Source organism: Heloderma suspectum, chromosome 15 (assembly GCF_057233095.1).
Source record: "Heloderma suspectum isolate Gila_16-S chromosome 15, 16-S_ref, whole genome shotgun sequence".
NCBI lineage: Eukaryota > Metazoa > Chordata > Lepidosauria > Squamata > Helodermatidae > Heloderma > Heloderma suspectum.
The window spans coordinates 22,451,521-22,457,911 of NC_139472.1; positions in this window are offsets into that span (position 1 = coordinate 22,451,521).

Consider the following 6,391-nt stretch of genomic DNA (forward strand, 5'->3'; position numbering starts at 1 on the left):
CTCAAGAGTTTGGCTTACACAGGAGAACTTCCTTTTAGCTCAGGAGGGGGGCAATTCAGGCCCAGAGGCAAAGCTGCCCCTCTCGGGGAACCCCAGAGGGCCCCGCCCCCTAGTCCTTGGATGGTTCCCCAACTTGAGCAGTTTTTTCCCCATTCTAAAAGATTGAAATGTCTCTCCCAAGGCTACAGGCAAGAAGAGCTTTAAGCTACAATATGCTGGCGTTTGGGGTATATTGGCCCTGCCCCTTTGCCTTTGGTCCCACCCACCACTGGAAAGTGCCCCCCCCAGAGCTTTTCCAAAACCCCTCAGGCTGAAAGAGGCCCCTCAAGCCCTGCCTTAGGTCTTGCACCAGGTTCAGCAGCAGAAGATGATGGCACTGGGATTTCCTGCCTGGATCACCAAAACTGCTTGAGCCTGAGAGAAGAAGGGAGGGGGAAAAGATTAGAATAGCTAACAAAAACAATTTTGAAGGGCCCTTCCATTCCGGAGAGGCACGAAAAGAAGCAGTAACTCCCTATAATAGGAAAAAAGACTCGGGAGAATAAGCGGGTGGGTAAACCATTTTCCAGCCGGATCATTTATCAGTGTCTCCTCTGCTTACTTAAAAAAAAAAAATCTGCAGGCACACTCAGAACAGTTTGTTGTTTTGTCTGTACTGTTTGACAAAGAGGTAGCCGGAGTATTAAAATCGCTGGTCCCTCCTACTTACAGCTGAGAATTGCTAAAATATCACAGCCGACATACTTCATTTCCAACATCACAGAGGCATTTCTGTGCTGGTGGGGATGTGTGCAAATTGGTCTCATCTCATCTGCTCACCCCTGGCATGACTGAGCAAGAAAAGGGAAAGCTTCACTACAAGGACAAAATAGGATGGGTTGTATACTTGGGGACATCCACAGAATCTAGAGCAACCTTCTGCAAACCCATGGTCTCCAGGTGTGTTGGACAACATCTGGAGGGCACCAGGTTGGAGGAAGGATGCTCTAGATTCTTCATTGGCAACCGGAGACTGTACTTCACACCAGTGGAGGCCGGTGCCTCTGATGTCAGTGGGACAGTGAATCTGCTCTGGGTTTCAGTCAGAACCAGTCAGAACTGCAAAGGAGCTCTCCAAGGTGCTTTGCAGATTCACTGCCTCACTGACATCAGAGCCACCAGCCTCTGCTGGTTTACAGCTGTGGGGTCAGCAAGATTAATATGCCACTGGCCCACACCAGCAGAGATGCAAGCAAAGAGCTCTTAAGCCCACTCCTCTCCAGCATGAACAGAAACGGATTTTGGCAACAGCCTTCCGTTAGGCACCTCACTGCTGGCTCCCGTCAGTCCATGCGCTGGCTAGAGATGGGCAAATCTGTCAAGCTCGATCTTGCCGAGGCTCTCCTTTTTCCACTGCCAAGCTCATTCTGGACTGGTTCTGTGCAAGCTCCCCTCCCCCCCCCCCCCGCACACAACTTTGTGTGCATTTTCCATGTGCATTTTTCACCACTACCATTGTCTGGGCCAGAGAGAGAGGCAGGTGAGCAAGCAAGTTGCAATGGTGAAGAGAAGGCGCAACTCCAAGGAGCTCTTGTCAGTGGACCCCTGCTGGGGTGTGGGCCCTTGGCAGGTGCCCAACCATGCCTACCCTAGACACCATCCCTGCTACCTCCCATAGTTATTATGAGGGTAAAATTACCCCATTTCTTGGAGGGTGGCGTAAAGTGCCGAAGGGTTGACTGGGGCACCAACTGTTACACCTCCAGAACGTGGGCAATGGAGGAGATGAAAGCAGCAAGGAAAACCCAATCTAGGTCTCCCTTCCTGCTCAAGACAAATTGGGCTCTTCTCTATTATGGCCTTAATGCTCACAAATGCTACCTCAAAGACAATTTGGTACGAGCGCCTTCATACCGGTACAATTACCACCGTCACTCTTGACTAGCAATGGCTACAGGTGGCAACTGAGTGACGCACCTGATCTCTTCTAAACATCTGCAAGAACTAAAAAGAATGTTTCATCTCACGATGCAAGGAAGGGCCTCATCTCTAGTTCATGTATACCTTAGTGACACAGGGCAGGCTGCAGAAGAAAAAAAGCTTGCAATCAAGAACATAAGAGCAGCCCCGCTGGGTGAGACCACAGGTGCCAACAGAAGTCAACAAGACCGCAATGCCCACAAAATGGGCAAGGAAAGAATAGCTCTACCCCGCTGGCACCCAGCATTGGCTATTCTGACATGGGCTGCGGCTGAACATGAAAAATTCCATTCTGGGCAATACAGAGCAGCCTTCCCAAACCTGGGGCTCTCCCGATGTGTTGGACTACAGCTCCCATAATCCCCCAGGTGTGGCTGGGGGATTATGGGAGCTGCAGTCCAACACATCGGGAGAGCCCCAGGTTGGGAAGGCTGATGCGGGCTTTGCATTCGCCCAACAGCATCCTGCAGCAACTGCCCGAAAGAGGCAGCGCCCGCCTGCCCTCAGCCCCGCAGTCGTCCGGATGGATCCGTCCCACTTACGCGTTCCCAGGCGTAGGCTGAGCCAGCTGCGAGGCGGGGACTCGTGCTTGGTCAGGGCCGCGTTCATCGCCTTGCCGCTCGTGGAGCCGAAGCCCCGGGGCGCGGGGGCAGACAGCCGCCCCGGGGCCGAAGAGGTCAGGGCCCCAGGCACGGAGGGCACGGACGGAGGGGAGCCCTCGCGGAGGCGCGGCGCCCCGGCGGCGAACTCGAGCGCGCCTGCCCGGCCGCACCGCGGGCGCGTCGTCGCAGGTCCGGCCTCCTCCGGGCGGCGTGCAGCTGAGCCCCGGCGGCCGAGGGCGCCCCGACGCAGGCGCGTGCCCGCCCGCCGCGCCACGGGCCCGGCTCCCGGCTGCGCCCTCCCTTCGCGGGCCGGCGGCCACCCCTTCCCCCAGGCGAGCTCCGCCGCCGAGACGGCGCTCCGGCCTTGGCGCTCGCCGGGTGAAGCCGTGGGAGGGCGGCGAGCGCAGCCGGCCTCTCCCGCGCCGCGCCGCGCCGCCCCGTCCAGCCCGCCCGCCGGGGTGCTCCCCGGGACCGCGCCCGCCGCGCCCGGCCCGCACTCGGCACCGGCCGGCGGAGCGCGGCCCTCAGAGCAGCGCGCGCTGCGGGCCGCCGCGCATCACGGAGGCAGCGCGCCGGCCGCTCCGGCCAACGAGGGACGCGCCGCTGCGCCCGCCGCCCGTTCAGACGCGAGGCTGCCTCAGCCCGCCCCCGAGGAGCAGAGCCGCCCGCGCAGCCTCCCCCTCTCCAGGCTGAGGTCGTCTCAGGCGCTGACAGTCCCACCCCCGGCGCAGGCGGCCTCCGCCTCCGTCCCAGCCGCCGCTCGGGGTGGATTGCCGGCCGGAGCGATTCCCGGCCTGCCAGACTTGGCCACATGGGGGGAATTCAGAGCAGCTCCAGCGGAAGGTTCCGCTCTTCCTCCTGCGGCCGCGCGACGCCGCCCGGCCTGGGCCAGCGCGTGCGCCCGCTCGACAAAAGCCGCCCGGCGCCGGCGCCCCGCGCCAGCCTGGCCGCGTCGAGCTGCTCCGCCTGGGCTGCTCTCCCCGCCACGAAGGAGGCACGGGCGGGGCGGACTGGGTTTTCCAGGGAAACGGGTAAAAGCATCTCTGGGGCCTCTCTGGATTACTTGGCGTGGCTTCGAGGGAGGCCGGGCCGGGCCGGGCCGGGCCGGAGGAGCACGAAGCCAGGAGCACGCGAGACGCCAGGGAGCGGTTCCACACCCTGCGCATTCCACAGGACAGCGGCCAGCCCGGGCTCCCCGAATGCGATACCTGCACTGCACAAAACAACGGGCCTTGCCACCCCTGACGAGTAATGGCTTGACTGCCGCCTGAACGTTCGGGGATAGGAGACCCATCATCAGATGCACGAAGCTGCCCTGATCCCTGAAAGCAGATGCTGCACGAAGTCTTGTTAGACTTTCAAGGGGATCATGCTGGACATCAGGGAGACCTCCCCACGCATGACCTTGTGCCTGTCACAATTTCTCACCCCGAACCTATCTCATGGGGCTGTTGTGAGGATCTGGAGGGGGGCAGAATTACATGCATTGGAGAGGGACAACAATGCAGTAAGTCATGGGTGGGCAACCTTTGCAGGCCCGTGGGCACATTGGGCCATTTGGGAAACTGCCCTGGGCACCACCACAAAATGGGCATGTGGCAGAGGAAAGCACTGCCCTGCAGCCACCCGTCATCTTAATTTCCTAAGGAAGTATCTGAGCCCCACATATGGTCCAGAGACATCCATAGGAAAAGAAGTTGGGAGCAGCTAGAGACCCTCACTGTACATTGGTGCTCCCACTGCTAGTAAATTTTATTTTTTAAAAAAGTGGGAGGGGTAGGGCACATCAGTGGACACCACAACATCAGTGGACACCATATTGCCTAGCCCTCCAATAAGTGATGTGGTTGGTTGATTTGCACCTTACATTGCAAGGTGCACAGCTAAATAACGTATGAAGTGGCCAGGAGTTAGTCACTTACTTAAGCCAAATAAAAGATTGCAAGAGTGACACACCCCAGTATGCTTGGAATTGCACTTTTCTGACACCCCCAGGGCCCCCACACAGAGGCTTTTTATCCTACAATTTTACCAGGGTTTCTACAGCCACTAGATAGTGCTGTGGTATAGCTTCTGTTATTGCGTAACTTCCTCTTTCACAGAGAAATCCGGCTGAACATCAGGAAAAACTTCCTGAGTGTCAGAGCAATACGACAATGGAACCAATTACCTGGGGAGGTGGTGGGCTCTCCCACACTGGAGGCCTTCAAGACGAGGCTGGACAGCCATTTGTCAGGGATGCTCTGACTTGGATTCCTGCATTGAGCAGGGGGTTGGACTCGATGGCCTTGTAGGCCCCTTCCAACCCTACTATTCTATGATTCTATGAAATGAAACATGCTGTATTTTAATAGCTCATTATCCCTGATCTTTAAAAAAAATGGGACAAAGCTCAGAAGACACAGGAGAGGCCCTGGAGACTGACGACGTTACATAATGGACATGCAAACATCCGTAACCCATCTCAATTGGAGGATTAAAATATCATGTAGAGGGGCTCAACATTTCTCTTAATAACATCCAAGTTTTAAACTTCTTGTTAACTGAACTGACAAGAGTTTTAAAACTAATGAGGTTATGGCTGGATCATGTGCCATCAAGTGGGAGGCCAGTAAAGCTTTTATAAGGGGCCAAATTATTGCCTATGCCTCTTACCAATTTTTTTTTAACTCAACAGATGTCCTTAAATAAGTTGAAATATCTTATAACTCAGTTCGCCATTTCCCCTACTGTACAATTTTATCAAGAGTTGCAGAATGCTAAGCGTGAGTTGAATAATACTCTTTCACAGCAGGCGGAATTTGCTCTGACTTGTTTACGACAGGTATATTGGGAAAAATGTCCCAGTAAGATCCTTGCACATCATCTTAAACAGCAAAAACACTGAACTGTTATCTCAGCTATTAAAAATGAGAGTGACAAAGTATATACTTCTCCTATAGATACAAACTCACAAGTTTTAAAGTTTTATACTGATCTTTACAGCGCTGGTAGTGAAATATCAGAGCATGATGAGGACGCTTTTTTTTCTCATGTTAATCTTCCTTGCTTAGATTCTTCACAATGACAGCTTCTTTTGGCTCCTTTGCATTTGGAGGAAATTATGAATGCAATTTCGAATGTGAATACTGGGAAATCACCCAATCCGGATGGATTTCCAATTGAATAGAATCATAGAATAGTAGGGTTGGAAGGGGCCTACAAGGCCAGCTGGATACCAATGCAGATGTATACACAGGCACACTTTTGTAATGGCATCTAGGATGCCAAAATTGCAAGCTTAAAAACAATGGGACTTTAGATAAACTGAGCAGGTACATTCATGGCAACCACGTTTTGTTAGCAGCCAACTCATTGAGCCATTCGATTAAAACAACCCAGGCAGCTGGTTTGTGCATTCTGTGCATGACACGGTTCCCTGGCTGAAATGAGGTCTGAAATCATGAAACTTGAAGGAGCAGAGATAAAAGCAGCCACAGAAGGATGAACAGGCCAAGAAAAAGCAGGGCTGTTGAGATCTAGACTCCTCTGCTACAGCATGGTTTTGAGTCAAGAGGATCTTTGGCCTTGCCCAAAAGCATGGTTTTAATGAAACCCATGTCATGATTTAATGTTGTGAACCACCCAGAGAGCTTTGGCTATTGGGCAATATAGAAATGTAATGAATTTATGACGTTTAGCTCACTTGAATCTTCTCGAGTGCACAGTCCCCTGTGTCAGCAGAGTGGTTACAGCAGCTTTCCCCAAACAGGTGCCGTACAGATGTGTTGGATCACAACTGGCTGGGAATTATGGGAGTTGTGGCCCACCTCATCTGGAAGACCCTAGGT